Genomic DNA, 11,315 nt, shown 5'->3' with positions numbered 1-11,315 from the left:
CACTCTGCTTAGGGGAACAACCCCAACAACAACTCTGCTTGGGGAACAACCCCAACAATAAAGCAGGAGAAAAAGGATACAACCAATGCCAGGAATATGAACAAATGTCTTACCTGTTGGAAATCATGCCACCCTTGGGAGAGCACTGAGAGATTCTTAAGTATCCTTTCATCATTGTGAATGTTCACTTTGTTTAAAACAACAGTTATGAAAAATTTATTTGTTTAAAACAATGACATTTTATCAATTAAAACATGCAAAACATTTGTTGAATTGAAACAAATAGGAATGCAAATAATTGGATAAAAAGCTCAAATTGATTTGATGGAATGGTAGCCTGCAAATGGCCAGACTCCATAGGTCTGTACAAATTTGAAATCAGTGATATATATTGGAAGAGGGCTACATTGAACATAATGATCCTTTCTCTACCAATTGGAATCTCGATGTATTTGAAGCTTCAGTTGACGACGAATCGAGAATCTCTGACGAACAGACAACTGCGGAACAGAAAGTCTTGTCCGGATGCAGTTACTTGCCACAATCCCTAATTTTTGCCTAGATTGCCCCAGGGTGAGGTACTCAATCTAGCGGGATGCAAATATACTTTTTTTTTAAGTCTCTAACTTTTGCGTGGATCACCCTTGCGGGTTCTCCACCGAGACGCTCATTTTTGCCTAAGCCGCCCTTTCGGGTTTTCAACTTAGCAAGCTATTCTGTTTTTCATTTGCATATACTTTTTTTTAGGTAAAGTATTTCTTGACTGCATCTGAATTCACAGGACGAGTGAAATCCTCCCCATCCATTGTTGTAAGCATCAAAGCACCGCCTGAAAAGGCTCTCTTGACAACATATGGACCTTCATAGTTTGGAGTTCACTTGCCCTTGGAATCGAGCGCGAAAGACAAGACTTTCTTGAGCACGAGGTCACCTTCTCGGAACACACGTGGCTTGACCTTCTTATCGAATGCTTTCTTCATTCTCTGCTGATATAACTGACTATGGCACATGGTAGTCAATCGCTTCTTTTCAATCAAATTCAGCTGGTCATAATGACTCTGAATCCATTCAGCATCAGTCAACTTGGCTTCCATCAAGACTCTCATTGATGGGATCTCCACCTCTACTGGGAGAACAACCTCCATGCCGTAAACAAGAGAGAAAGGGGTTGCCCCTGTTCAAGTGCGGACAGATGTACGATATCCATGCAAAGCGAATGGCAGCATCTCATGCCAATCTTTGTACGTAACTGTCATCTTCTGGATAATCTTCTTGATATTCTTATTAGCAGCTTCAACAGCCCCATTCATCTTAGGTCTGTAAGGAGAGGAGTTATGGTGTGCAATCTTGAACTCAGCGCACAACTCTTCCATCATCTTATTATTCAGATTAGATCCATTATCAGTAATGATCTTATCTGGCACACCATAACGGCAAATCAGCTGGTTCTTGATAAACTTCACAACCACCTGTCTAGTCACATTCGCATACGAAGCGGCTTCAACCCATTTGGTGAAGTAATCAATTGCTACGAGAATAAACCTGTGTCCATTGGACGCCTTCGGTTCAATCATGCCGATCATGTCGATTCCCCACATAGAGAAAGGCCATGGTGATGAAATCACATTCAGAAGTGTCGGAGGAATATGAATCTGATCCGCAAAAATCTGACACTTGTGGCATTTCTTCACATACTTGCAGCAGTCAGACTCCATTGTCAGCCAATAGTAGCCTGCTCTCAACATCTTTCTAGCCATGGCATGTCCATTGGAATGAGTACCAAATGAACCCTCATGGACCTCAGTCATCAACAGGTTTGCTTCGTGTCTATCAACGTATCTGAGCAAAACCATGTCAAAATTTCTCTTATACAGCACTTCACCACTGAGGTAGAAACTGCCTGACAACCTTCTCAAAGTTTTCCTATCTTTCACAGATGCCCCAGGCGGGTAGACCTGGTTCTGGAGGAAATTCTTGATATCAAAATACCAAGGCTTGTCATCAATCACTTCTTCCACTGCAAATACGTGAGCTGGTCTATCCAAGCGCATCACGGCAATGTTGGGTACTTCATTCCAATACTTGACCACAATCATGGAAGCAAGCGTAGCAAGAGCATCTGCCATCCGATTATCCTCTCGAGGAATATGATGAAAGTGAACCTCTGTAAAGAATGTTGAAATCCTTCTTGCATAATCTCTATATGGAATGAGACCTGGCTGATTCGTCTCCCATCCACCCTTGATCTGATTAACAACTAGGGCCGAATCACCATACACATCAAGATGCTTGATTCTCAAATCAATGCATTCTTCCAGTCCCATAATACAGGCCTCATACTCAGCCATATTATTCGTGCATTTGAAAGTTAGCCTTGGTGTAAGCGGAATATGTTTGCCATGAGGAGTAATGATTACTGCCTCAATTCCATTTCCATACTGATTTACAGCGCCATCAAACACCATCGTCCATTTGGAACCAGGTTCTGGACCTTCATCGAGTGTTGGCTCATCACAATCTTTCATTTTCAAATACAGAATCTCCTCATCTGGGAAGTCGTACTGCACTGATTGGTGATCTTCAATCGGCTGGTGCGCTAAATGGTCAGCCAAGATACTACCTTTGATAGCTTTCTGAGCTCGATACTCGATATCATACTCAGACAACAACATCTTCCAACGGGCAATCCTCCCAGTTAAAGCAGGCTTCTCGAAGATGTACTTGATTGGATCCATTCGGGATATCAACCAAGTTGTATGATTTATCATGTACTGGCGCAAACGCTTAGCAGCCCAAGCCAAAGCACAACACGTCTTCTCAAGCATTGAGTACCGAGACTCACAATCAGTAAACTTCTTACTGAGGTAGTAGATAGCAGATTCTCTCTTCCCTGATTCATCTTGTTGACCGAGTACACAACCCATCGAATCTTCAAGAACACATAAGTACATAATCAGAGGTCTTCCTTCCACAGGCGGAGACAAGATTGGAGGTTCAGACAGATAATCTTTGATACTGTTGAAAGCTTTCTGGAAATCCTCGGTCCAATCGTGAGACTGATCTTTCCGGAGGAGCTTGAATATCGGCGCACATGTGGCAGTCATGTGGGATATAAATCTGGAAATGTAGTTCAAGCGGCCAAGAAAACCTCGGACTTGCTTCTCAGTTCTGGGTGCAGGCATCTCTTGTATTGCTTTGACCTTTGCAGGATCAACCTCAATACCTCTCTCGCTGACAACAAAACCCAACAACTTGCCGGAACGGACTCCAAATGTACATTTGTTCGGATTCAGACGAAGTCTAAACTTCCTCAGACGCTGAAAAAGCTTTAACAAATGCTCAACATGTTCAACTTCCGTTCGGGACTTAGCAATCATATCATCAACATAGACCTCTATCTCCTTGTGAATCATATCATGAAACAAGGTAGTCATAGCTCGTTGATACGTGGCTCCGGCGTTCTTCAAACCAAAGGGCATCACTCGATAACAGAATGTTCCCCAAGGTGTGATGAATGTTGTCTTCTCCATATCCTCGGGTGCCATCTTGATTTGATTATAACCGGAAAATCCGTCCATAAAGGAAAAGATTTTGAATTTAGCTGTATTGTCTACCAACATATCAATGTGTGGTAGAGGAAAATCATCTTTCGGACTAGCTTTGTTCAAATCTCTGTAATCAACACACATATGGACTTTTCCGTCCTTCTTAGGCACAGGCACAATATTGGCCACCCATTGAGGATATGTAGAAGTCACCAGAAACCCCGCATCAATTTGCTTCTGAACTTCCTCTTTGAACTTCACTGCCATATTTGGATGAGTTCTTCTGAGCTTCTGCTTCACAGGCACACACTCAGGCTTCAAAGGCAGGAAATGTTGCACACTATCTGTATCTAGACCCGGCATGTCTTCATATTACCAAGCAAAGATATCGGAATATTCTCGTAGCAAACTGATAAACCCCTTCTTGACAGACTCTTCAAGAAGTGCCCCAATCTTCACCATACGAACACAATCCTCAGACCCCAAGTTGACTGTTTCCAAATCTTCAAGGTGCGGCTGAATGATCTTCTTCTCGTGCTCAAGGAGACGGGTAATCTCATCAGGAATCCCCTCAACATCATCTTCCTCTACCTCAAATACAGGGAATTCAAAATTGGGAGATGGCGTTGGATCATTATGTTCAATGGTTTTTAGAATCAACCTGCATAATGATTTTGGTTAATAAAAAAACTTCAGAATTTAAACAAGCAAATCATTATGCAGATGAAAAATGTTGCTTTTATTCTTGTTTTTATGGGTTTTTTATGATCACTGATTTCATGCAAAAGCAAAAAGTGAAAACAAATGGAAAAACAAATGTTTAACAATGCATTAATTGAATGAAATATCATTGTATTAAATGCTGCCAACAATGTCATCACTTCTCCTTTTGGCATGGGAGAAGGGTTTTGAACAAAGTAAACAATTACTTTGATCTATGAATGACTGTAGGAACATCTACAGCGACCCAATTGTGGCAGACTCCACCAGGTATGATGAAGTTGCTCAGATCCTCTGCATCCTCTTCCAAGATAGCAGCAACTTCTTCAGGTTGATCAGCATGGATGAATCCTCCACTCTTGAACAAACCAAGCTCGTTGAATGCCCCAGACGAATAGCCAATGCCATCCCGGGATCTATTGTCTTCAAGCTCAATCATCTTCCCCAAACCAGCAACTGCACCACATTCAATGGCCAGTTTCGCATCACGGTAGGAAGCAAATGAAGGAGACTTTTTCTCAATCGGCTCATCAACAGATAAAGCTTGGAACGGCGTTCTAACTTCATCATCAGCATCAATATATGAGAAAGAAGACAAGTGGCTAACCAGGAGAGCCTTTTCTCCCCCTACCACAACCAGTTTCTTGTTCTTGACGAATTTCAGCTTCTGGTGTAGGGTGGATGTCACGGCGCCAGCTTCGTGAATCCATGGTCTACCAAGGAGACAGCTATATGATGGGTGGATATCCATAACCTGGAAGGTAACCTGGAAATCACTTGGTCCAATCTTGATTGGGAGGTCAACTTCCCCAATCACAGTCTTACGCGACCCATCGAAAGCCTTCACAACAACACCACTCTGCCTCATGGGAGGCCCCTGATATGACAATCTAGAGAGTGTGGTCTTTGGCAATACATTAAGAGATGATCCAGTGTCCACCAACACGTTGGACATGGCATCAGACTTGCAGTTCATAGAAATGTGTAAAGCCATGTTGTGGTCTCTTCCCTCCTCAGGGAGATCAGCGTCACAAAAACTCAAAGTGTTGCAAGCAGTGATGTTTGCAACGATACTGTCAAATTGTTCTATGGTGACATCGTGATCAACATACGCCAGATCCAATACTTTCTGCAGAGCCTCCCTATGGGGTTCTGAATTCAGAAGCAGAGATAAAACGGAGATTTTGGATGGCGTTTGTAGCAGCTGGTCTACAACATTGTACTCACTCTTCTTGATGAGCCTCAGCATCTCATCACATTCTTCATTCACAGCGCCACTAGGGCCAACAGAAGAATCAGGAGTCTTTTGTACAGAGGAGGGGGGTTTGGCAACAGCAAGTGCCGGGTTCTGAACATTCACAGCCGTCCCAACCGGACGCTCAGCAGAATCAGAAGCAACAGCTCTAGCTTGAGGCTTAGGAGCAGAGAACACACGACCACTCCGGGTCAACCCGCTCACATCAGCAATATTGGTAATAAAGATTGAAGGCAACGACACTTCCTTCCCATCTTCCACAGCAACGGGATTATATCTGAAAGGGATTGCTTTATCCGAGGAATAAGGCACATGGCCTGCAGGCTTAATTATCAGAGAAGGAGAGACCTTCGGCTTGCTGCCATCATAACGGATGACAACAGGCTCAGGCAGCTTGAACACAGGAGAGATAACATTCACTTCTGGTTCATCTTCATCAACATTACGGTTCTGAAGAATCTCTATAGTACCTTCATCCAATAGCTCTTGAAGCTCTCTTCGCACTTGGCGACAACCCAGACGGTTAACAGAACAGATGCGGCATCTATCATGGTCATGCTCCATATGGCTGTATTGACACAACAAACGATGCAACTCGACCAATGACTGTCGAATATGACTGACATATTTGACTTTATACTTCCCAGGGCACCCCTGGACCATGTTCATTGATTTCCCATGCTCGGGCAATGGGTTCTTGGTAACATTGGGGCCTGAGTCCTCAAAGCTCAGGATACCGCACCGCATAAGGTCTTGCACCTTAGTCTTCAACGGATAGCAATTCTCTATGTTGTGACCCGGAGCACCGGAGTGATACACACAATGTTGATCTGGCTTATACCACCATTGCGGATTCGCAGGCACAGCTGGAGGATCCCTGGGAGTAACCAGCTTCCTTTCCAATAAGGAAGGATACAATTCAGCATATGACATAGGAATGGGATCAAAGTTGATCTTCTTCCTATCATAATTCAGATTAGCTTGGTTGCTGGTACTGCCACGAGGCTGGTAAGCCTGTTGCTATGGATGGTGCTGCTGTTGATACTGAGGTTGCTGATGCTGATTAGGCTGCTGATATTGAGCACTGTCTCTGAATACAGGTGCTATATGAGCCACCTGGTGCTGATTACCGGTACGACGTACTGGCTTCCTCTGAACAGAGGGTCTTCTTGGCATAGCATGGGACTGCACAACATGTGCTTCCCCATCTTTCTTCTTAAACGCCCCATACCGTTTAGAAGAGCTCTCATCTTTTGACAGACGTCCCTCACGGACTCCTTCCTCCAGACGCATCCCCATGTTCACCATCTCGGTGAAATCAGAGGGAGCACTCGTAACCATCCGCTCATAATAGAATGAGCTAAGAGTCTTCAAAAAGATCTTAGTCATTTCTTTCTCTTCTAGCGGAGGAGTAATCTGAGCAACCAACTCTCGCCATCTCTGGGCGTACTCCTTAAATGTCTCCTTATCCTTCTGAGACATGGCCCTGAGTTGATCACGGTCAGGCGCCATATCAACATTGTACTTGTACTGCTTAACGAAGGTTTCGCCAAGATCGTTGAAGGACCGGATGTTTGCACTATCAAGGCTCATATACCAGCGAAGAGCCGCACCGGACAAACTATCCTGGAAGTAATGGATCAGAAGCTGATCATTATCTGTTTGCGTAGACATTTTCCTGGCATACATGACCAGGTGAGCAAGAGGGCAGGTGTTCCCCTTATATTTTTCAAAGTCAGGAACTTTGAATTTGATTGGAATCTTTACACCGGGAACAAGGCAAAGTTCAGCAGCAGACTTGCCAAACAGATCTTTCCCTCTGAGGGTCTTCAATTCCTTTCTCAGCTCAAGGAATTGGTCATTCATTGCTTCCATCTTCTCATTGACATCTGGGCCCTCAGACGGCTCAGAATGATAGATGGTGTCGTCTACCCTAGGAGTGGTATGCACGACAGGAGGAGCAGCAGCAAGGACCGGGCTAGATGCCGGCATTGAAGCAAAAGTTGGAGCAGGAATATCTGGCATGAAACCCGGAGGCATACCCCACGGAAACCCGGCTGGCATGGCATGAGGCATAAAATAAGCACTGGCAGCTGGCACAGTCAGAGCAACGACTTCAGATATAACCGTCCTCTGGGGAGGAGTTGCAGGAGGCGGAGAAGGTTGATTCTGAGCAGACAGAAACTGCTCCATCAGAGCACTCAGACGAGCGACCTCTTCCTTTAATTCTCTGTTCTCTTGCTCGAGTTGATCCATTACTCTGGCAGAATTGGCTCTTGTATAGTACCGGTGAGTCAGCTTGTCTTCAAAATAAATGAAGAGCACAAAGTTAGGCCACAGACAAGAAGACCAAGAACAACCTGCTTATGCAAAATGATGCATGAAATGCTTGTGCATATGCTTTGTTTTTTTCAAGGAACCCTTAGGGTATTATTTGCAAATTTTTGAATATTTAAAGCATTTAATATCATATGGAAAATATCTCATCAAATATATTTGAAACAAAGAAGTACATCATTTTTTTTTATCATTACAAGGGAAAAGGAAAATAGACATCCTATGGATCCCTAGAAGCTCGGGGTGCTGGAAGACGAGAAACACAAAGTTTCTTGATCTCTCTCTCATAGGCAGCTTCCATATCCGCTTTCTCCTTTGCGAGTCGATCATACTTCCTCTTCCAGAATTTGGAAGACTGAGGAAGCAGAGAAGTCCAAGTATCATTCGGATCGTCGATCACTTGATGCTCGAGAAACTCAATCAGAGCGTCCTTCTCCTTGATCTGCTGCAACAACTCTTCTCTTTCACGGATCCAAGCACGTGAAAGGTCTTCTTCTCTCAACTCCTCTACATCTTGGTTAGGGAGGGTTGAAGGCCCAGCCACATCCAACGGTGTAGGTCTCGGATGATCATACGGCATAAGGTATACAGAAGCTCTCTGTCTGACCCAAGAGGTATACGGCTCCAAAGCAATGCAATTCTTCGGACCCAACTCATTCCTAGTCTTCTCGCAGATCTTGCGCCAAGCGCGGACAAATCTGGCTTTCAGGCCTTAGGGATCTTTACCCTCCTGAAAGAACACACCTTCTAACAGAATGTTATGAGTTTTATCCTTTAGGGGGAACCCAAGCTGACGACGTGCTAAGATAGGATTGTAGCTGATCCCACCACATGTACCAAGAAGAGGCACATTAGGGAATTCACCACAGTAATCAATGACCTGCACAATATCATACACGCGATCATACCAAGAGATATCATCATTAGTGAGAGACATAAGTCTCTGAGACCACCGTAGACATCCCTTGTTCTCCTTGAATGCAACCGTCTGCGGCAAGTGAGAAATAAACCACTTATACAGCAGAGGCAGACAGCACACAATAACTCCTCCACCCTTCGCATTCCTCAGATGCAAAGAAAAATAGGCATCACCCAACAGAGAAGGAACGGGATTAAGAACTGAAAAGATCCTAATGGCGTTCACATCCACAAATTTGTCGATGTTGGGGAACAAAACCAACCCATAGATGAGCAGCACGAATAAAGCCTCAAAGGCATCCTCACTCATGGCCTTCCCATAAACGGTAGCTTGAGCGATGAGGAAATCGGACGGAAGACCCTGAATTCCACCTTTGGTAGTCAGATTAGCTTTAATCAAAACTTCATCTATGTGCAACAAGTCTGCAATCTCTCGAGCAGTCGGAATACTCTTTAAGCCACTGAACGGCACCTGATCCAGAATCGGAATCCCAATAAAATGAGCATACTACTCCAAGGTAGGCAACAATTGGAAATCCGGAAATGAGAAGCAGTGATACAGAGGATCATAGAACTGAGCCAAGGTACTCATCAAACCCTCATCAACCTGAGTAGTTAACAGAGGCAGAAGCTTCCCATAGCGAGCTTTGAAACCCAAGGGATCTAATACATAAGATGTCAGATTCCTTAACTCTTTCACATCAGGCTGTCTAAAGTTGTACTTCTTTGTATGCCTTTTTGGTCTTTCCATGTCTGAAAATTTTGCAAATAAACCCCTTAAGTTCCTTGAAAATTTTCTTATTTTCTGATGACATGAATGCAGATGAATGCATGAATGCATGAATGCAACAATCACACTCAAGGATCAAGCAAGTCACACCAGACAAAGGTCATGGGAAAGCTCATTGTATCCCTAATATCAATCATCCATTTTGGTGGATTTAGGTTTTCACCTTATCAACACCCAAGTTCCATTGATATTAACGGTACATGAACCGGCTTAATCATCCTTAATATCAACCATCCATTTTGGTGGATTTAGGATTTACACCTTATCAACACCCAAGTTCCATTGATATTAAGGTTGTCTGAACGACTCAACCACGAATCACGGGTTTGCTGAGAGTCACGAGCATGGAGTCTCGGTTAAGAACCACCCAAAGGGAGTGTACTAGGGTTTAAACCTGCCAGACATGTTCTACCAGAGGTTCCCATAATCATCGTCCCATCTCTCGGATATTATCGGAGAAACGAATACTCGTATTCCAAAAATATTCTCAAGAGAGACTCTTATGAGTGTAGTATCGCGTAACAATCACATCAGAACTGACATCTGAACGACCTCCGCACTACGTCCTAAAAATAGGCCAAGATGGGCTTGGTAAACTAAGGTCCTTGGCTTCTAAGGCACATGATTGAAAGAATAATGCCTAACCACAAATAACTTGTGTGACATTATTAATCCAACATGAACTCCACCAAGTGAATGGACTTGCAAGTCAACTGGCTAAGGAATACTCCACACCAGTCAACAAGACTACGCCATTCTCCTATCCTAGAGTGCACTCGAGTTCGGGTATAGAACTCATTTCGCAGAAATCACCAAAGCAAACAGCAATTGTATATCAAGCAATTCAAACATTACAATCAATACAGTTATCCCAAACTGTACAAAAATATGTCAAATAACAAATAAACAATATCATACAACAAGGGTGAAAAGTAGGCAATACCACCAAGGAAGGTCTAATGTTGTCCCCAGTAGAGTCGCCACTTTTCTGTAGGGGTGTATTCGTCACTTTATGATTTATGGACTAAATCAAAAGCAAAGCATACAAAGAAATCGAGTCGCCATCGCACTTTTATTTATCCTAAGGAATGGCTAAAAAGCGAACAAAAGCCTAAGAAGTTTTACACATAGAAAACTAAGGAAAAGATCAGAGAATCTGGGTAAGGGGTTAATTACGCAATGGGAAGGTGTTAGGCACCCAAAACGTCCTAGGTACTCCTAGGGAGCCCTTTTCACACTTGTTGTATAAAAAAGTTCATTTGTTTATGACATATTGTGCAAACATGAATGGGAAGATGAGAAAAGAATGTACAATTTTATTATTTTTGTGTTTGAACGGATGAACCCGTTGCCTACGTACCTTCCATGAAAGGTAAGGATCAAAACGCCGTAGTTCGGCTAAAAGATTTCCAAAAATTAGTGGGTTCATTTTAAAACAAGAGCACTAAGGCTTTTCATTACCAATGGGAGAAAACTCAACCTGAACCAACAATCCACCATGCGAGGATGGCTTCAACATACTGGTGAGGGGTTAACCCTATAATAAGTATGGAAGACTTACAATCAACTCAACTAAGGATAAGGTAAGATTTACATCAACCACTATGGTAATTGAAACCTATGGCTAATGTATGAAAACATATCAACAATGGACAAAGCCACAAAACAATTGAATGGGTGAAGTTAATTGATTATGAGTATTCACAAAATATGGTCAAAGTATGATTAGGATTCAATTCAAAGAAGTGTA

This window comes from Lathyrus oleraceus, chromosome 5 (assembly GCF_024323335.1).
Source record: "Lathyrus oleraceus cultivar Zhongwan6 chromosome 5, CAAS_Psat_ZW6_1.0, whole genome shotgun sequence".
NCBI lineage: Eukaryota > Viridiplantae > Streptophyta > Magnoliopsida > Fabales > Fabaceae > Lathyrus > Lathyrus oleraceus.
The sequence above is the reverse complement of the archived record's forward strand: the minus strand, read 5'-3'. Positions refer to the sequence as shown.